The following is a 22,611-nucleotide window of genomic DNA, read 5'->3' on the forward strand; positions in this document are numbered from 1 at the left end:
TTTTGTGATCTTCAGAAACAGAGCCCGAAAAAGGCAACAAAATGGACTTTTAACATCATAAACCAGCGGGTTGTTGTTATGTCTCCCGCTCGCTATGAAAATGGGGGACACCTTCCTCTCCCTTGCCAGGGAAAGAGAAAACCTGTGGTTTGTCAAATTTTTGATGAAATGCGAAGCCTTTGGGGTAACTTTGGTGTGTGTCTTTGTTATTGCTTAGCACATGCTGGGCTTGATGACGGGACCGATGGTTTTTATTTGCTGGTGGGGGAGGGGGTATCGTTGCTTGCTGCTGCTTATGCATGGAGGGAGACTTTGGGGTTCTCACCTTTAACTGTCGTTCATTCTTTGGGGCACTTCTCCATTTTCGTGGATGTTTACAAAGAAAAAGCATTTCAGGATGTATATTGTATACATTTCTCTGACATTAAATTCGACCTTTGATTCTTTCTAAGGTAGAGGCAACAAACTGCTCGCAATACTCTAAGTGAGACGACACTTAGTTTTATAAAGTTTCATCATTGCATCCTTGCTTTTATATTATCCTAATTTATCTGAGTCCTCCTGTAGCCTCTCCATTTCCTCAAAACTACGTGCTTCTCCACCCATCTTCCAATCATCTGCAAACTTTGCTACGAAGCCATAAGACAAAGGAGCAGAAGTTGGCCATTCGGCCGATCGAGTCTGCTCCGCCATTTTATCATCATCAGTTCTATCATCCAATTCATTGACAAATAATGTAAAAAGAATCGGCCCTAACACAGACCCCTGTGAAACACCACTAGTCACTGGCAGTCAACCAGAAAAGGCTCCCTTTATTCCTGCTCTTTGCCTCTTGCCAGTCAGCCACTGCTTTCTCCATGCTAGAATCTTTCCTGTAATACCATGGGCTTGTAGCTTGTAAAGCAGCCTCATGTGTGACATGTTGTCAAAGGCCATCTGAAAATCCAAATAAACAACATCAAACAATTCTCCTTTCTCTATCTTATTTGTTCTTTCTTCATAGAATTCCAACAGATTTGGCAGGCAAGATCTTCCCTTGGGGAAACCTTGCTGTGGTGTATTTTATCATGTGCCTCCAACTGCCCTGAGACCTCATCCTTAACAACTGATTCCAACATCTTCCCAACCAAAGGTCAGTCTAACTGGCCTATAGTTTCCTTTCTTCTGCCTCTCTCCCTTCTTGAAGTGTGGAGTGACATTTGCAATTTCCAGGTGACGCAGTTAGTTTTTGAGTTTGTAGATTTCCAGGTAGAATGTGTTGGGCCTCCATTTCTGTTGCGTGTTTGTTTTTGTGACGCAGTTTCATTTTTAAAATGGAAGGTGCATTCTCTTATAAGATGTAGTATATTATGGGACTGGAAATTTGTGGCTGGATGTGCCAATTTACTCAATTCAAACAGTTGAAGGGGGAGTGAAGAATTCATCGAAGTTACAGGATCGAGAGGAGTCGGCATTGTTTGGCAGTTTAATAAAGAATCGACCTTATTGAGTCTTCGTTGGAGGAGTAGCTACCTGCATCGAGATAACTGCTGCCAGAAAGAGCAATGAGTTCATGCAAAAAGGTGCTCTCTCTCTAAAGAGAATTTAAGGTCAGTCGATTTAAACTGTTTATTTTCGGCATTGTGAATCCTGTGGACAGAACCAGCAGTAAAGGTGCGTCTGTGAAGAAATCTTTCTCCAGAAAAGTCTCTCCCAATTGAATGTGTAAAACTGTTGGACTTTCAAAGTTATCGCTCTAAGAACTATATCTGACTGTATCGCTTTAAGAACTGTTTTCGCATTTAACGCTTTAAGAACCCGAGCCGAGTGGAGTTGGTAAGCGGCTACGTACCTGTTAGCCTTCAGTTTAAAGTTTTCCTTTTTTTTTCCTTATCATTTATACGTGTTTAATAAATGTTTGGTTGTTTTTATATAACGTGTCTCGATTGATATTCATTGTTGCCAGTTATGTAACATAATTTGTTGGGGCTCGGCCAGGAAGTGTTCCGATTTTGAGTTTAAGTGCTGGTAATTGACATTTTGACTTGGAAAAGGGGAATACCTGATTTTTTTTGGTTTGATTGGTGTGTGTGTTGTATTCGGCAACAATGGATATTGACGATTTTTTGAAGGCGCGTGACTTGGGATTTTTAGAGACTGCGAGAAAACCTGTGGTATTGCTGATTGCTAAGAGTTTGGATATTAAAGGGATTATGAGAAATTCCACCAAGGCTTTCATACAAAGGAAAATTGCTGAACATTATGTTAATGTGGAATTGTTTGATCAGGAGGTGTTAGATAAATTTCCACTGAGTAATCTGGAAATGCAGTTGCTTCTTGAACAGTTAAAGTTTGAAACATTTAAAGTGGAAATGGCCAAAAGAGAGGCTAATAAAAAAAAGGGAATTTGAAGAAAGAGAAGCTGAAAACCAGAGGAAATTTGAATTAGAGATGCAGAAATTAAAGTTTGGGAGTCAGTCTTCTTGTTCAACGAAACAATTCATTGCTAGTCGTGAGGTTGTTTTGGCTCCTCCATTTAATGAAGCTGACGTGGACGCATATTTCCAACATTTCAAAACAGTTGCTCTGAGTTTAAAGTGGCCGAAGGACCAATGACCAGTGTTGTTACAAAGTGTAATTAAAGGCGAGGCACAACAAGTTTATACAGCTTTAAATGCTGAACAAGCACTGGATTATGATATTGTTAAAGAGAATATATTAAAAGCATACGAGTTGGTTCCGGAAGCGTATAGAGAAAGACCTAGAAGTTTGAAGAAATCTGTGGAAAAAACTTATGTGGAATTTGCCTATGAGAAATCTATGTTTTGAGAGATGGGTTTCCTCTAAAAATGTGAATGGGGAGTATAATAAATTGAAAGAGCTGATTTTGCAGGAGGAATTTAAAAGAAGCATTCCTGTTGAAGTGAGAACATACTTAAATGAACGGGACACTGCTACATTGCAGGAGGTTGCTACGTTGGCTGATGAATATGTTTTAATTCACAAGAATAATTTTTCTCTAGGTAAAATTTTTAAAAGGAAAACCGGCACAGAGAGTCAAGGTAAATCTGAAGTCAGTGAGAAAAGTAAGGATGAAGGGAGACATGTGAAGGAAAGACATTTTGGTATTATTTGTAATTATTGTAAGAAACCTGGACATGTAGTGGCTAATTGCTTCCGATTGAAATGGAAAGAGAAAGAAGTGGCCCCAGATACTTGTGTGCAGAATATGGAAAAACCTGTAAAGCTACAGCGTTTAGAAAATATTAATAAAGATGTGTCAGAGTCTGACCAAGTTAAGAACGGATAGGAAGCTTTTATAACAGAAGGATTTGTATCCTTGAAAGAAGGATCCAATGCAGTACCGATAAGGATACTTAGAGATACTGGAGCTTCACAATCACTAATATTAGATAGTGTGCTAAGGTTTAGTGATGAGTCTGACATTGGTGAGGTAAATTATATAAGAGGCGTAGGGAGTGCCCTTATGCCAGTACATTTACATAGAGTAAATTTAAGGTCAGGATTAGTTACAGGGGTTGTTAAAGTAGGATTACAATCCAGTTTACCTGTGAATGATGTTTCTCTTTTGTTAGAGAATGATTTAACAGGTGGACAAGTTTTTCCTGAAGTGCATTTGACAATAAATTCAAATTCTGAGGAATCACAGAGGGATTCTAACACAGATTCTTCCTGTGTTGTAACAAGAGCTATGGCTAAAAAGACTGATGTAAAGGATGAGGTTGTTACCCATGACAGTTCAAATCAAGATTCGAATTTTGAGGATGTATCAGAAATTTTCTTGCCGACCTTATTTGATCAGGATTTTGGTGGTAAGTCTGATCAGGAGGATTTGTCTCTATCTTGGAAGGAGATGATAGCAGGGCAGGGTAGAGATCCTGAGATAGTTAAATTAAAAGAACAAGATCTTCCAGATAGTGAAATTGGAAAAGTACCAGTTTGATATTATTTTGAAAATGGAGTATTAATGAGAAGGTGGAGATCGCCTACAATTCCTGCTAGTGAGGAATGGGAAGTTAATCATCAGGTTGTTGTTCCTAAAATTTACCCAAATGAGATTTTGACTATGGCTCATAGTATTTCTTTGGGTGGTCATTTAGGGGTAAAGAAAACTATGAACAAAGTTTCTAGACATTTTTATTGGCCTAGTTTAAGACAAGATGTGGCAACATTTTGTAAAACGTGTCATACATGTCAAGTTGTTGGTAAATCTAATCAGGTTACTCCAGTGGCCCCACTGCAACCAATTCCTGTATTTGGTGAGCCGTTCTCAAAAATCATTGTAGACTGTGTAGGTCCTTTGCCAAAAACTAAAACTGGACATCAATATTTATTAACTATTATGTGCACAGCATCTAGGTTTCCAGAGGCAGTACCTCTTAGGAATATAACAGCTAAAACTGTGACAAAAGTTCTTATAAAATTCTTTAATTATTTTGCATTGCCTAAGCAAATACAATCAGATCAAGGTAGTAATTTTATGTCTGGGTAGTTTCAGCAGATAGTTTATAAACTGGGAGCAAAGCAAGGAGCCTTGGAGAGATTTCATTCCACACTAAAAACTATGATTAGGACATAGTGTGTAGAAAATGAAAAGGATTGGGATGAAGGTATATATTTACTACTTTTTGCAGTAAGGTAGGCAGTACAGGATTCATTAGGTTTTAGTCCTTTTGAACTTGTGTTTGGACATAGAGTTCGAGGACCTTTGGCTTTGTTGAAGGAACAGTGGATTAATAAAGAAGTACACACTAGTTTGTTAGATTATGTTTTGAAATTTAGAGACAGATTGTACAAAACTTATAGATTGGCCAAGGAAAATTTAAAGTTAGCTCAAGAGAAGATGAAGACATGGTATGATGAGGAAGCTTAGATGAGGTCATTTAAGCCTGGAGATAAAGTGTTGGTGCCTTTCCCAGTGCAAATGAACCCAAGTAAAATTCCATGGTCCTTATGAGATTAAATCGAAGGTAAATGAGATGGATTATGTGGTAAAAACCCCAGATCAGAGAAAGACAACACAGCTGTGTCATATAAATATGATAAAACCGTATTATGAGAGAGAAGTTGCCACTGTGACTATTAAGGAAAAGGGTTAAGGAAATTAAACTCCAATTTAATAATCCAGTTTAATGTTACAGGAGTACAATATTTTGATCACTCATATCAAGGGTAAAGACAATGTGATTGCTGACTGTCTAGATGTTAAATGTACAATGAAAATTTGTTTTTTTTGGAGTGATATTTTATCATTTGTAACACTCCTACTGTACGTTAGTTTGTAAAGGGCTGAAAGATAAGATTGTATATATTGGGTATTTTGTAAATTTTATACATGTGTATATTTTTGTATAAATTGTTAAAATTTTGTTCTTCAAGGGACCAATTTTTTTTTTGGAGGGAGTTGTTACATGCTCAAGGAGATCTGTTTTTTTTGTGAGAATGATGTAATGGTCTTTTGGAGGTCACCTGATGTGATTTTCCTGCCGATGCGAGGTCACATGATGACACGCCCTGTGACTATATAAGGGTCGACCCAGGTGACGTAGTTGGTTTTTGAGTTTGTAGATTTCCAGGTAGGACGTGTTGAGCCTCCGTTTCTGTTGCATGTTTGTTTTTGTGATTCAGTTTCATTTTTAAAACCGAGGGTGCGTTCTCTTATAAGATATAGTATATTATTGGACTGGAAATTTGTGGCTGGATGTGCCAATTTACTCAATTCCAACAGTTGAAGGAGGAGTGAAGAATTCATCAAAGTTACAAGATCGAGAGGAGTTTGGCAGTTTAATAAAGAATCGATCTTATTGAGTCTTCGTTGGAGGAGTAGCTACCTGCATCGAGATAACTGTTGCCGGAAAGAGCAATGAGTTCATGCAAAAAGGTGCTCTCTCTCTCTCTAAAGAGAATTTAAGGTCAGTCGATTTAAACTGTTTATTTTCGGCATCGTGAATCCTGTGGACAGAACCAGCAGTAAAGGTGCGTCTGTGAAGAAATCTTTCAACAGAGAAGTCTCTCCCAATTGAATGTGTAAAACTGTTGGACTTTCAAAGTTATCGCTCTAAGAACTATATCTGACTGTATTGCTTTAAGAACCCGAGCCGAGTGGAGTTGGTGAACGGCTGCGTACCTGTTAACCTCTGGTTAAAGGTTTCCTTTGTTTTTTTTCCCTTATCGTTTATACGTGTTTAATAAATGTTTGGTTGTTTTTATATAACCTGTCTCGATTGATATTCATTGTTGCCGGTTACGTAACACCCCGACACCTGGAACTTCCACCATACTGCTACTGTCTTCCACAGGAAAGACTGATGCAAAATTCTTATTCAGCTCATCCATCATTTCATTGTCCCCCATTACTACCTCTCTAGCGTTGTTTCTTAACCTTCGGATATGCTCTCTCACCCCTCTTTTACATCTTGGGTATTTGAAGAAACTTTTGGTATCCTCTTTAATATTACTGACTAGCTTACTTTTGGATTCACTCTTTACCTTCTTTATCACTTTTTTGGTTGCCTTCTGTTGGTTTTTAAAAGCTTTCCTATCCTCTAACTTCCCAGTAATTTTTGCTCTATTCTCTGCCCTTTCTTTGTCTTTTATGTTGGTTTTGACTTCTCTTGTTTGCCACAGTTGTGTCTTTTTGCCTTAAGAATACTTTTTCCTCTTTGGGATGTACATATCCTGTGCCTTCCAAATTGCTCCCAAAAATTCCAGCCATTGCTGCTCTGTTGTCATCCCTGCCAGTATTCTGTTCCACTCAATTCTGGTCAACTCCTCTTCCATGCCTCCGTAATTCCCTTTACACCACTCAAATACTGATACATCTGACTTCTAGCTTCACCCTCTCAAATATCAGGGTGAATTTAATTGTATTATGATCACTTACCCCCAAGGGTAATCTCTCTAATCAATGCTGGTTCTTTGCACAGCACCCAGTCCAGAATTGCTGATCCCCTAGTGGGCTCAGCCGCGAGCTGCTCTAGAAAGTCATCTTGAGGCATTCAAGAAATTCACCCTCATGAGATCCAGCACAAAACTGATTTTGTCCAATCCACCTGTATATTGAAGTCCCCTGTGACTATTGCACATTGCCTTTTGGCATGCATTTTCTATCTCCCATTGTAATTTATAGACCATATTCTTGCCACTGTTTGGGTGTCTGTATATAACTCTCATCAGGGAGTTTTTACCCTTGCAGATCCTTAGCACTATCTAAATAATTCAAACCTCCTGACCCTACTTCACCTCTTTCTAGTGATTTGATTTCATTTTTAACCAACAGAGCAGCACTGCCCCCCTCTGCCTTCCTGCCTGTCCTTTCGATTCAATGTGTATCCTTGAACATTAAGCTCCCAGCTATAATCTTCCTTCAGTCATGATTCAGTGATGCTTACAATGTCATACACGCCAATCTGTAGCTGTGCTACAAAAATTCATCCACATTATCCTGTATACTGTGTGTATTCAAATATAACACCTTCGTTCCTGTATTCATCATCTTTTTGATGTTGTCCCCCTTTTACATTGCATCTCATCCCATTGACTGTAATATGTCCTTATCCACAGCCTCTTCTTGCTAGGAGTCTCATGACACACTACTTCTGTTTGTTATCCAACTACCGCATTCTCAACTCCAGTTCCCATTCCCCTGCCAGTTTAGTTTAAACCTTCTTCCATAGCTCTAGCAAACCTGCCCGCAAAGATATTGGACCCTCTCGAGTTTAATCCGTCCCTTTTGTACAGGTTGTACAGAACTGTTCCCAATAATTCATAAATCTGAACCCTGACCCCTACTCCACTTTTTCAGCTACACATTCACCTGCTAGATTATCCTATTCCTACCTTCACTGGCACATGGCACAGGCAGCAATCCAGAGATGACAATCCTGGAGGTCCTGTTTTTCAACTTTCTCCCTAGCTCCCTAGAATCTCTCTTCAGGACCTCCTCACCTTGTCTACCTATGTCATCGGTGCCAATATGTACCAAGACTTCTGGCTGCTCACCCTTGCCCTTGAGAATGCAATGGACATGATCCAAGACATTCCTGATCCTGGCACCAGAGAGACAACAAACAATCCAGGTGTCTCTATCACGCCCACAGAACCTCATCTTCGTTCCTCTAACTAGGGAATCTCCTGTCGACACTGAAGTACTCTTCACTGCTCTGAGCCACAGCACCCGACTCAGTGCCAGAGACCCGGTCACTGTGTTTCCCCTCTGGTAGGTTGCTCCTCCGCCCCCAGCAATATCTAAAGTTCTCAACATAACATTGAGGAGAAAAGCTGCAGGTGCACTCGGCAACAGCTGTGTATTTCCTCTCCACCTCCTGACAGTCACCCTGATACCTATCTGCTACTGTCGAGGGATGACTACCTCCCTGTAGCTCCTGTCTGTCACCTCCTCATTCTCCCGTATGAATCAAAAGTCATCGAGCTGCAGCTCCAGTTGCTTCATGCGTTCTCTCAGGAGCAGAAAGAGAGTAATGTACAGAATATTTTACCTCACCCAAGCGTGATGAGCCAAAGCGATTCCAAATACTGGCACACGCCAAAAGTATGGCCACTCCGCTTGCACCTGTGCTATTTTTATTGGTGCTTGCTAATGAGTCCCTCCTGCTGATTGGTCGCTCCACAACTCAGGGAAACGGCTGCAAAACTCTGCCTTTAAACTCTCAACTGCTGTCCAGTTTGAAAGTTAGCTCTTTGTTTTACACACACCCTGGCACCGACCGTCCAACTCAGAGAAACTCTGCCTTTAAACTCTCGATCGCCATCCTGGCTGAAAGATAGCTCTTTTTACCCACTTCCTGTAAGATGGCCTAAGGGGATGTTGGTGTGCATCATGGCGGATGAAAACAAATGAGGTGGGATGTCGGTCGACAGGAACCCAAGAGTGCTGTACAACATGTTGGGAGGTAGGAATAGGTGCAAGGTAATTGAGTTTACTGAGGAGGGTGGAGTGCTGTTGAGAGGCCCAAGGCCCAACAGGCAGGAACTCGTGGTGTCAGAAATAACATCACTTGGCTCTCATAACGGCTGCCCATATACCAACTCAGCCATGGACGACTGCAGATCCTCTTTTGGAGCTGTTCTGAGCCCCAGCAGGACCCACGGGTGACAATCATGCCAACATTCATCCATCAGGGAAGCCCTCGCAGCAGCCTTTAAGGAGCGGTGAAACCGCTCACACAGGCCATTGGGCTGCAGGTGATACGCTGTGGTATGACATAGCCTAACGCTGATGTTCTGGGCCATTGAAGCCTAGCGGTTTGATATAAATTAGGGACTACGGTCAGAGGAGATATCAGATGGCGTGCCAAACCGAGCAACCTAGGTGCAGGAGAACATTTGACTTATGTCTGGTGCTCTGTTGATTCTATAGGGATGAATTCTGGCCATCTAGTGATGAAGTCCATCATGGTAAGTAGGTGCATGGAACTGCAGGATGGGGGAAAAGGACCAACAAGGTCCACATCGACATGGTCAAAGCATCACTCAGGGACCTAAAAAGATGCCAATGGCACTTAAACATGAGGGTTAACTGTTGCTCATTGGCACTCCAAATGGGCTGCAGTCCAATCATGCACATCCTTTCGAAGGCCATGTCACACAAGCTTTCGTGCTACCAGTTTCTATGGTATATCAACATAACCTGAAAGGCTGCTCAGCAAGGAAGAAGCCACTGCTCCAAAACCACCGTAAAAAAGCCAAACTACAGCTTGCAAGTGCACATGGGGACAAAGATCTTACTTTTTGGAGAAATTTCCTTTGGTCTGATGAACCAAAAATTGAATTGTTTGGCCATAATGACCATCATTATGTTTGGAGGAAAAAGGGTGAGGCTTGCAAGCCAAAGAACACCATCCTAACCACGAAGCGTAGGGGTGGCAGCATCATGTTGTGGGGTGCTTTGCTGCAGGAGGGACTGGTGCATTTCACAAAATAGATGGCATCATGAGGAAGGAAAATTATGTGGATATATTGAAGCAACATCTCGACATTAGCCAGGAAGTTAAAGCTTAGTCGCAAATGGGTCTTCCAAATGGACAATGACCCCAAGCATACCTCAAAAGTTGTGGCAAAATTGCTTAAGGACAACAAAGTCAAGGTATTGGAGTGGCCATCACAAAGCTACGACCTCAATCCGATAGAAAATTTGTGGGCAGAACTGAAAAAGCGTGTGCAAGCAAGGAGGCCTACAAACCTGACTCAGTTACACCAGTTCTGTCTGGAGGAATGGAACAAAACTCCAGCAACTTACTGTGAGAAGGTTGTGGAAGGCGGTCCAAAACATTTGATCCAAGTTGAAAAATTTAAAGGCAATGTTACCAAATACTAACAATGTGTATGTAAACTTCTGGCCCACTGGGAAAGTGATGAAAGAAATAAAAGCTGAAAAAAATCATTTTCTCTATTATTATTCTGACATTTCAAATTCTTAAAATAAAATAGTGATCCTAACTGACCTAAGAGAAGGAATGTTTTCTAGGATTAAATGTCAGGAATTGTGAATTGTGAGTTTAAATGTATTTGGCTACGGTGTAAGTAAAAATCTGACTTCAACTGTATGTCATCCAGGTAAACAAAAAGAAAATCTAAGTCTTTTAATACAGATTCCATCAGCTGTTGGAAAGTCTGTGCTGCATTTTTCAGCCTTAATGGCATGCACAGAAACTCAAAGAGGCCAAACGGTTATCACAGCCATTTTGGGAATGTCCTCCAAGCACACAAGACAGCTGTGGTGGCCCTGACTTTGGATAAAATTAATTTTCCAGCTAAGTATACTGGAAAATCTTGGATGTGTGGGACTGGGTAACTATGGTGGGGGTGGGGTGGGGTCCTCGTCAAAGCCTTTGTTATCGCTACATGGGTGGCAACCACCATCAGACTTAGGGACCGTCTGAACGGGCAAAGCCCAGGGGCTATTTGACCAGGGTAGAATGCGAAATCTTTTCATGTTAACAAACTCAGCCTTCGCAATTGCCAGCTTTTCTGGGTCCAGTCTAAGCATGGGCGTGACCTGGCAGGCTGTCTCTTTCAGGAAGAGTGAGATAAACTGGGATGGGGACTCCGGTGGAAGACTTGAACAAAGATGATGGTACAAATACACTGATTAATACATTTGATTCTGTTTTTCTGAAGGAAGAAAAGGATTGGATTTATGAGGCATATTCAGAGTTCGACAACATTTCCAGAGACTGCTCAGAAATAAGGCCGACTATATTATTGACTTCGAACAAAAGTGCATTCGCATGCGTAAATACAAAATGGAACTTCCTGATGCAGTAGTAGCTTTTAAATTTGAACAATAGAAACATAGAAAACATACAGCACAATACAGGCCATTCAGCCAACAAAGCTGTGCCGAACATGTCTCTACCTTAGAACTACCTAGGCTTTACCCATAGCCCTCTATTTTTCTAAGCTCCATGTAGCTATCCAGGAGTCTTTTCCACCACCACCACCACTGCTGGCAGCCCATTCCACTCACTCACCACGCTCTGCATGAAAAAAACTTACCCCTGACATCTCCTCTGTTCCTACTTCCAAGTACCTTAAAACTATGCCCTCTCATGCTAGTCATTTCAACCCTGGGGAAAAGCCTCTGACTACCCACATGATCAATGCCTCTCATTATCTTGTACACTTCTATCAGGTCACCTCTCATCCTCCGTCACTTCAAGGAGGAAGGGCTGAATTCACTCAACCTATTCTCATAAGGCATGCTCCCCAATCCAGGCAACATCCTTATAAATCTCCTCTGCACCCTTTCTGTGGTTTCCACGTCCTTCCTGTAGTGAGGCGACCGGAACTGAGCACAGTACTCCAAGTGGGGTCTGACCAGGGTCCTATACAGTTGCAACATTACCTCTTAGCTCTTAAACTCAATCCCACTATTGATGAAGGTGAATGGACCATGTGCCTTCTTAACCACAGAGTCAACCTGTGTAGCAGCTTTGAGCGTCCTATGGACTCGGACCCCAGGATCCCTCTGATCCTCCAAATTGTTGGACACTGCAAGTTTAGACATAAAAGACAGACTTCTGGCATTAACCACATATGTAGAACTTACATTTGCATCTATGAAAGAGGATTTTTGGAGAAAAGTCCGCCAAGACAACAGTCAAAATTAGTTTGAGTCAGGAGACAGTATACTTCACTGAGCAGAAACAAGAGTAGAGCAAACATAGCTCCAGAGCGGCTAGTTAAGCCTGGCAGAAATCCGCAAAACAAGTACAGCAGGAGAATGATATATGCGGTAGGACAAAGTGCTTACCACTGGGCAAGAAATTGTCCACATAGAAACGAACAAGTTAGGCTAACTGAAGAAAGTAATAAATCTGAAGATGTAGTAGAATGTCATATCATATTGTTTGCAAAGAAATCACTTACTAATGCAGAAACATCTGAGAGAGATTTTGATGATAGAATCTCTAGGATCTATTGCTATTGAATCAGCATGTACAGTGTGTGGAGAAAAATGACTTTAAAGCTACGTAGGTGAACTAAATCAGAATGAAGTGCATAAACTGGTGAACACAGATACACCCAGCAACAAAGCATTCAAAGTTGGAGATAGAAAAATTGTACATTCCACCAAAAAGAGTGAAAATTCCCACAAAAATAGGGCAGACAAAATATTACATCAAAATGGAGGTGGTACAAGTGAACATTCCATTACTCTTGAGTAAAACTTCCCAAAAGAAAGCAGGGGCAGTACTGGATATGGAGAATGACCAAACAACAACATTTCAACAGCCAGTGCCTCTGGACATGCTGTGTGAACATTCTAAATAAAGACATTACTGAGAATCAATGTGAGAGTGAGGTACTGACTGTCACACAAAACATGACCATAGATGAGAAACACAAAGTGTTGCTCAAGCTTCACAAGCAGTCTGGACACACTTTGACTGACATACTTCAGAAACCGCCCAGGAGTTCAGGAAACAAAGGTGCATATTATTTTTCCATTCCAAAACAAGTAATTGACAGCTGTGAGACATGACAAAAGTTTGGAAAACTCAAACCTAAGCCTGCTGTTTTCTTTATTTCAAAATATACTTTATTCAAAAATAAAATTATATACAATAAACCATTCAGTAACTTTCCATCCTTTACCTACGTTTCCATTATAGTCTGTACATATCCATACTTATAGCCACCCACGTGGCACTCCAGTTGTTCACCTTACCACACCATTGTTGAGGGGTATACTCCCTGCCACCTGAACCCTCCCACTCCCGTGGGTGGAGAAACCTATACCGTGGTCCTTCCCCATCAGGCCCTTGCAGTGGCTGCACTGAGTTTCAGTGCATCCCTCAGCACGTACTCCTGTAGCCGAGAATGTGCCAGTCGGCAGCATTCTCCCACGGACATCTCCATGTGCTGGTAGATCATCAAGTTTCGGGCCAACCAAAGAGCGTCTTTCACCGAGTTGATGATCTGCCAGCAGCATCTGCCAGTTGGTCTCCGTGTGCATCCCCAGGAACAGCCCGTAGATCAGAGAGTCGTCTGTTACGCAGCTGCTGGGGATGAAACATGACACTAGCCCGTCCATCCTCCTCCACACCCTCTCTGCGAACTGACAGTGTGCGAAGAGTGGGTCACAGACTCCTCCTCACTGCAGTCCTCCCGTGGGCAGTGGGGTGTGGAGACAACGTTCCGGGTGTACAGGAGGGATCTGACTGGGAGGGCCCCTCTCACCACCAGCCAGGCGAGGTCCTGGTGCCTGTTGGTGAGATCTGGTGATAAGGCATTTTGCCAGACGAACTGGACAGCCTGCTCGGGGAAACACCCCACTGCGTCCATCATGTCCTTCTCCTGCAGTGCCTGCAGGGTTGGTCTGCCACTAACATTGGAATACAATGAAACTGTAGCCGTAGACCTACTTGAACTGGAGCAAGGAGTGTGGTATCTCCACATCATTCATCAAAGTTGCTGGTGAACGCAGCAGGCCAGGCAGCATCTGTAGGAAGAGATGCAGTCGACGTTTCAGGCCGAGACCCTTCGTCAGGACTAAGAAGGGTCTCGGCCTGAAACGTCGACTGCACCTCTTCCTACAGATGCTGCCTGGCCTGCTGCGTTCACCAGCAACTTTGATGTGTGTTGCTTGAATTTCCAGCATCTGCAGAATTCCTGTTATCTCCACATCATTGTCGAGTTTTCACATTCCAGTGCTGGTAGCATTGTAAACACCAAGAGACTCTCAGATAAGTGTGCATGGCCCACCTCGGAAAGTATTCAGTGATAATGGTGGCGAATTTAATACTGATGAACTCAGAGATATGGTGGATAACTTTAACATTGAAACAGAGACAACAACGGCATACAGACCTTGGAGTAATGGACTTCTGGAGTGGTATAATCGAATGCTTACTGAAATAATGCTGAAGGTAAAGAAAATTGCTGTGATTGGAACACAACCCTGGACTGGCCCTTGTGGCGAAGAAACCATGCACAATGTACATGGCTATAGCCTATACCAATTGGTGTTTGGCCAGAATCCAAGCCTTCCCTCTGTACTGGTTGACAAGCCACCTGCTCTAGAGGGCACTACAAGGAGTGAACGTGTCGGGTTACATTTCAGCACTGCATGCATCAAGGAAAGCTTTCGCTGAAGCGGAGTGTTCAGAGAGAGTTTAAAGAGTACTGAAGGCACAGGTCTGTACTACAGATGACAAATATGAGACAGAGGACAAAGTGCATTGTAAAAAGGACAGACTGTACATTATGAAAAGGTCCTGGAGTTGTCATTGGTCATGAGGGAGTTATGGTATTTGTGAGACATGGAGGTACATATGTGAGAGAGATTCATTCCAGACTTAGTAAAGCACAAACTGAAGAGAATCCATGGAGAATGACACAAAAAATGAAAAGCACTTTCAGATACATCACATAACACAGAGAGTGCAGTTCAGGACCCAACAGAGTTGCTCAACTGTGACACAGACAGTGCTGATGAGACTACAGCTGGAGATTCAACAGACATGCCTGAACAGAAATCATCACAAGTGCAAAAATTATGGAAATTTGAGTTTTAAGACACTGGTATATTTATATTAACATGGATGCAGTGGAATAAAGTATTTGTTATTATAACGTTGTTTCTTTTTAGACCTCATGCAATGGTGGTTCCTGATATTGAACGGGTTTGAGAGATTTTGCTGCTTGCTGAAGGGTTTTTAGATACCAAATTGTTAACCAGGAAATGTATTACTTTGTACACTCTTTGCAAATAGCTGCTTCAAAACAGGTTTGGTTGATCTCCTGATTTTCAAGATCACTGCTTATAAAATTTTGAAATTATTTTGAGTGTGAACTTTGCAATAATAGATTTCAATGGGTACATTTAATGTCAGAGAAAGGTATACAATATACAGCCTGAAATTCTTTTTCTTCACAAACATCCATGAAAACAGAGGAGTGCCTCAAAGATTGAATGGTAATTAAACGTTAGAACCTCAATGACCCCAACCCCCCCCACCCCCACCAGCAAAAAAGCCACGTCCTTGGGATATCAAAAAGCAGCTATCGTGAGGCTCTGAGAGTGGGTCCCATTCTTGCAAAGAACCAAAGTCAGAGTATGACTCCAGGTCAGGGTCTTCAAAAGAACCTTGAAAAGGAAAAAAACAGAGATATCAAAGATAGAAATAGAGCTGTTTCTGAAGATGAAAGCAAAGGAGTCACTGTTTAGCACCATCATCACTTCGCTTTGCTCCTCTGACAAGCAATTAAAGGTGATTATCTGATTTTGATTGCCAAAACTAACTAATGTGTTAATGCCAAACACCAAAATAAGATTTTCTTTTGTTTAAACAACTTTATTTTCTCCGTCCAAATTCAATACATGAGGGCTGCCATCCTCTGACCTACAATTCCCCTCTGACCCCTCACATGTATGCTCATAGTGGGGAGAGTGTGCATCCCCACTTTCTCTCACTAAAAGATCCTTTTGATCAAGCTCACAAATTAAAAAAACACATTTCTATGCCAGTTAATAAATAAAGCCATCATTTGGACCTTAAACTCAGGCTATGAGCAAGGAGCAGTACTGAAGCTTTCACTCTGTGGAAGACCTGATAATTGAGCAGTCAACAAGCTGGACCAAGGTGTCATATCAGAGGGATCGGAGCTCATCTAAGAAAGCATAGGCATTAAGTGCCAATGGGTTAAAGTGCTTGTGGAAATGTAGTTGATAATTGGATAATCTGGAGAAACTTCTGAAATGCCCGGTTCGCTGCCACTGCTACTGTGCGATTGACAATCTCTGGAGGGAAGGCCCCAAATTCTCGGCTTTTCCTGTTGCTGGTGGCCGGGGCTGGGGTCGAAGCACTCGGCAGAAATGGTGGTCGGTGCTCAGTGTTGGAGGGCTGGTCGGAGGCTCGAAGTTTTCGGACGACTCAGAGTCGGACTGTGGTCAGGTGCTTCCAGGATGCTGCATCGTCAAGTTTGCGGCGCTGGTAGCTCATGGCAAGGACCGTTTTCTTCCTTCTCCCGTCTGCGTGAGATGATGGGACTTACGAGAGACTTTGAACTTTTTTTTTTACCGTGCCCATGGTCTGTTCTTTATCAAGTTATGGTATTGCTTGCACTGTTGTAACTATATGTTATAATTATGTGGTTTTTGTCAGTTTTTCAGTCTTGGTCTGTCTTGTGTTTCTGTGATATCACATCGGAGGAACATTGTATCATTTCTTAATGCACTAAATGACAATAAAAGAGGACTGTGTGTCCTCATAATCTAATCTAATCTAATTGCCCTCAATGTGGAGCATTTCTGGCCTCCCAAAACAAAAAAATTTCTTGGTGTGCATTTTGAGAAACCTCCAGCAGCTCAGCCAAGATATGCTAATTAAGTTACTCACTCAACTTGAACTTCAAGATCATGCTTGGGAGTTGTAGTTGTTTGTTACTCATCCATTATAATGTGTCCTGATAAATAAATCAGTATTCTAAGGATGTCCAAGGGCTAACAAGGATGCTACCTGTATTTTGAACTGTGCCAGATCAATCTTCCAGTGAGAAATGGACAAATAACAACAAAATAATGGTGAAATGCATTTCCTATGAAGGCTTTGTTTTCTTTCAGAAGTCCTGTGTGTGGCTAACCCACAATATCAGTCAATCATATTCAATATACAATTTTGGTAATTTTGCTGTACTGATGAACATCTGTTCTGTTTAAATGAAAATGTGGAGAAATATATACTGAATGACCCCTGTGATTTTGCTCAAAGTTAAAATTAAGTCCAAACTCTTTCACAAATGCATGATTATCACTATCAATTTTATCTGTAGACAAAGCATATTTGATTTAGTTAACTATTATTATTACTAATTAATTTTTAATATGCTTCAATTAAGAAATTTGGGTAATAAGTATTTGCAACAATAGAATTTCTTTAAATAAATACTACAAGCAGTAATATTACCAGGTAACACACACAAATTGCTGGAGCAACTCAGCAAGTCAGGCAGCATCTATAGAAAAAAGTCGACATTTCAAGCCAAAACACTTCAGCAGAACTGGAGACACAAAGTTGAGGAGTAGATTTGTAAGGTGGGGGAAGGGGAGAGAGAAACACCAGGTGATAGGTGAAACTTGGAGGGGGAGGGATGAAGTAAAGAGCTGGGAAATTGATTGGTGAAAGAGACAGAAGGCCATGGAAGAAAGACAAAAAGGGGGGAGGAGCACCAGAGGGATGCTATGGGCAGGTAAGGAGATAAGGCAAGGGAGGGAAAAGGAGATGGAAAGTGGTGAAGGAGGGGTGGGGGGCATTACCGGAAGTTGGAGAAATCAATATTCATGCCATCAGGTTGGAGGCTATGCAAACTGAATACAAGGTGTTGTTCCTCCAACCCAAGTGAGGGCTTATCACAAGAGTGGAGAAGGCCATGGGTGGACATATCGGAATGGGAATGGGAAGTGGAATTAAAATGGGTGGTCACTGGGAGATCCCACTTGTTCTGGCAGACAGTATAGATGCTCGGCAAAGCAGTCTCCCAATCTACATCAGGTCACCCTTCATTACTTTAACATATAACAACCATATATAACCATACTTAACATCCAGAAACCTACTGTATACATCTTGTTTCAAATAACCCCAACTCCTCCCAATGGCTCCAAAAGTTTGGAGAAGAAATCTCCCCTCATCTATGTCCTAAATGGCGTACATACCTTGTCAGAGAAGGTGGCATTTGGTTCTGGGCACCTCAGCTTGGGGAAAAAAACATCCCTGTATTCACCCTTTCAAGCCTTGTAATAGTTTTAATGTTGAAGTTAGATAACCTACCATCCTTATAAATCCTAAACAATACAGGCATGGTCCCTTCAATTTTTCCATATGTTGCAAATCCATAGTTGGTTAGTTCACACTTGGTGTGTAGTGTTCAGATCTGGTCACCTCATTAGAGGAAAGATGTAGAAAATGTAGCGATGGTACAGAGGAGATCTACTAGGATGCTGCCTAGATTAGAGAGAATGTCTTACAAGGATAGTTGAGCATGCTAGAGGCAACTTGATAAAGGTGTACAAGATAAGAGGCATACATTGAGTAGATAACCAGAGACTTTTTCCCGAGGTGGAAATGGCTAAATGGCTAATATCAGGAGTGATAGGAAGAAAATAACAGTGGATGTCAGAAGTAAGTTTGTTTTTTTTCTTTAACACAGTGAGTGGTGGGTGCAAGGTATGCCCAGCCAGGATTGTTGAAGAGGCAGAAACATTGGGGATATTTGAAAAGCTCTTAGGTGGGCACATAATGATAGAAAAATTGGAGGGCTACATAGGAGGGAGCCGGCTGGTGGCGTGGTGGCATCAGCACTGGATTTTGGAGCAAAGGCTCACGAGTTTGAATCCAGCCGGCTCCCTTGCACGCTTTCCAGCCATACTGGGTTGAGTGTCGAGCTCGCAACTCGGCCTTGTAAAAATAAGAAAGGCTGCTAAAAAAACACTGTCATGACGGTGTCCCAAAGACTCCGCTCGGAGTTAAGGGCTTTCTTTCTCTTCACATAGGAGGGAAGGATTAGACTGACATTAGAGTAGGTTAATAGGTTGGCACAATATTGTGGGCTGAAGGGTCTGTACTGTGATGTAGTGTTCCATATTTATGTTCTATGGGACGGCATGGTAGATAGCACAATGCTTTACAGTAGCAGCAACCCATGTTCAATTGCCTGTAAGGAGTTTGCACATTTTCCCTGTGGCCATGTGGGTTTCATCCCACAGTCCAAAGTTGGTAGGTTAATTGGTCATTGTAAACTGTTCCCTGATTAGGCTAGGGTTAAATCGCGGGATTTCTGGGCAGCGTGGCTTGAAGGGCCAGAAGGGCCTTCTCTGCTTTGTACCTAAATAAATTTTTTTTAAAACCTTCATCACAGGAACCAGTCCAGGTAAACCACCTTCACACCTCTTTGATGGCAAAATGACCGAAAATGAATTTAGCAAGGGGAAAGTGACATTTTAGATCAAGCTTCTATAAATCAAGAGGAAGTAATTGATGCTTTAGCAGGATTAAAGGTGGATAAATCCCCTGGGCTGGATGAAGGTAACTCAGATCTTCCTGTTGCCTGTTATTCCAATTCTTCAGCACATGCTCAATACAGAATTCCTGATGCAAGCTTGAAGAACTTTCTTTTATTTTCCACCTTGGTCCTTCGGTTCATATTCATGCCACTTGCTGTACCGATTTACACTAAATCATTTCCATGCCTTAGGTCCACAAACTTCTGTGCCTTGGCAATTCTAATGCTTGTTTAGCTGTTTCATAAAAATTGTGAGTGTATCTGGCTCCACCACCGCTCCAGACAGCACATTTGATTGCAACTACCCTGCTTGGGAAAAAAAAATCCTGTTAGGGAGTAAGTATGGCAGATATTAACTCAAACAAGAACCAAGCATCAGTTCTGTAAATATAAATAAGTTCAGGAAGTTTGCCATTAGCCTTCAGTTTTTTTTCGTAAATTGCAAGCAGTAAATTGAAATTAAAAGCACAGGTTGCTCCACAGACTGAGAGATTGCACGTACAAGAGCCAAATGTTAAAACAATGGGGTTGTATTAATTGGATTGCATCAAACCAGGCAACATGGGCTAAGTTATTTCCACCATTGTGATTTGAGTGCAAGCTAGCAGACCAGATGGATGTTGTCACTTACCATATCAAACATGGTCACAGATATAGGTCATCAATAGTTTCTGTGTACTTACCATATTTGCAGACTCTGAGACAGCTTTGACAACATTAATTTTGGGTGTCTAGCTCCCTGTCATCAAAAGATTTTAGAATATTTGTGTTAATTAGTTTTTCCCAAAGGCGTTTGGACTATCAAAGGTGTTGAATCAATTACAATGTGCTTCCACTATGTATCTGAAAGGAACCATTTTTTAAGCCAAAGTATTGAAGTAAACAATGCCATTGTAACTACTAAAATTGTATTGAATCACCTACTATTACTTTTGATCTTAAAGGTATAAAAACGTAATGTACCTTTGGGTTTGTGACCCTCTACCGAGAATGTCTCCAGAATGATGCCTGATCGTTGTGCTGAATAAAGACTACTATATCACCAGCCTCAGTGTCTCTCCAGTGATTTAGATCACAGTCACAACATCTCGCATAGATTCCCTCTGAATCTCCTAGCTCTCATGTTAAACCTTTTGGCATTATGTACAATCTTCCAGACTCAGGTAGCAGAAGTTGGAGAATTCAATACTGCTTCCTCTGTCCGTCGAAAATTAGCCATTTCTGGTGTAAGTCACATTGACTTAGTTTTTCTTTGATCAATTGCACAGTGTGGCCAGCTGGGCATGTCCTACAGTTCTATTTTCACATCCTTTATGCTCCTTTGTTTGTGTTCTCACTCACTTTGTAATTGCCCTCATCACAACATTTTTGTTCAAATTCTCTCCCTCCAATCACCCCTAATAACCTTCTTAGAAAATTACCTCTATAATATATCCTCAAGGCCAACCATGCTTCAGACTATCAAAGGCACTCCCTTTGTCCCATCAGTCTGTCAACCACCATCCTGCAAATTAAAAACTAACTTGTTTTCTCTCAATATTATTTATGAAAACAAAAATAAGACTTTTAACCAGAATTTTTTTTGTTTTTCTTTTTAAGGATGCTGCCTGATATTTTATTTAGATACACAGTAGAAATGTTTTTGTTTTGCTTTCTGTGTTTAGCACAGCAATACTTTTTTAATGTTGGGTAAGGTAGAATTAACTCCATTAATATTACTAAACCAATCTCCACCTTCAAATATTGCTTAAGTGCACTGATGATAGGCGAAAATCAGAACCAAATGTTGTAAACTGTTTTCTTTACAAATTCTTGTGCCAAGTTTGCTAATACCTGTTATATCTATTTTCTTATTATTTTACTCCTAGAAATGTCATAAACTTTGTTTATATAAAGCTTGGTTTCGGGAGTACTTTTTCATTAAAATCCTCCTTCACGAAGAACAGCCATCCAGTAAACCAATGGACTAGACATATTCTGTTAAGTTCGAACAACTAATCACAGAGCACATCCATATGTTTGCCATACAGCGTGGATATCAGGATATTTGAGTTAATTACACAGCAAGCATTATTGACTACATATAAGTGCTCTGCAATAACAATTTTCAAAGATACATTATCCTCTTGAGCATCTCTTAAATTAAGCATACAGATATATTGAAATTGGGACTGCCATACTTTAAAGCTATCACATAAGGTAAAAAGATAAATCAAAAATCAGGAATGTCTTATCTCATTGATAAGAAGTTCACTCATAGTCACCAATTTATTTACTTTTTATACATTGCTCATTCTTTGCATGAAGAAAAAATTGTTCTCACTGTTGTCTAATCACATCTGCCTTTCCATGGTTTAAATTGTCGCCCTCAAGTTAAATGTAAAATTTTAATGAACTGAGCACAAACTCAACTTCTCTATATAATTAACTAACTTATAATTTGCCTACAGTCAAGGGCACTTTAGAAAATGATGAAGCTATCATCCTTGCAATGGGTTTCTGAATCATATTGTTCTAACCTCTGACATTGTCATTTAGTGTTGCTGCTGTGTTGTCATCCTATAGAATGAGAATTGAAAGACTTTATGCAAGAATGCTTTATTCAAAAACAGTTAATAAAATAAGTATTTTTCTGCTCCTGAGGTATTAATAAAAATTCTTCAGTTACATGTCCTTTCTTGTGAAATAGTCTGCTTTTCTTCGTCACAACTTTTCATTACACTGACACCTGCCAAAAATTGATTTTTTTGCAATTTTAACAATACACTGTTTCAAACTTATCAGACCCGTGTATCAGCCTTTTAACCCAAGTGCATAATGTCCAAGCAAGAATTTTACTTCTACTTGCAGGAAAATGTGCAGATAAGGAGTTAAAAATTAAGCACTTCATTTACCAAGTCAAATATCATCTAACATTTAGAATTAGAATGTAATGTAGAATCAATATGCACTTCAAGAGATTGGAGAAATAACTATTCACAATTCATTATTAGAAGGATAGTAACAAAATCTCTGATGAAAATATAAAATGAAATAACAATGTATGACAGTAAAAATGTGAATTAAAATTCATCTGTATACTCA

General features: G+C 40.8%; 1 long non-coding RNA gene across 1 annotated transcript in view; it reads right to left on the reverse strand.

Annotated features, from left to right (window-relative positions):
• Positions 1–20,188: 20,188 nt before the first annotated feature.
• LOC140194706 (uncharacterized) overlaps positions 20,189–22,611 on the reverse strand; it is a 37,504-nt gene continuing 35,081 nt past the window's right edge. The window contains exon 3 of the long non-coding RNA XR_011885271.1: positions 20,189–20,266. This is a non-coding gene — a long non-coding RNA (uncharacterized lncRNA). The remainder of the gene's footprint in view (positions 20,267–22,611) is intronic.

Source organism: Mobula birostris, chromosome 3 (genome assembly GCF_030028105.1).
Source record: "Mobula birostris isolate sMobBir1 chromosome 3, sMobBir1.hap1, whole genome shotgun sequence".
Taxonomy (NCBI): Eukaryota; Metazoa; Chordata; class Chondrichthyes; order Myliobatiformes; family Myliobatidae; genus Mobula; species Mobula birostris.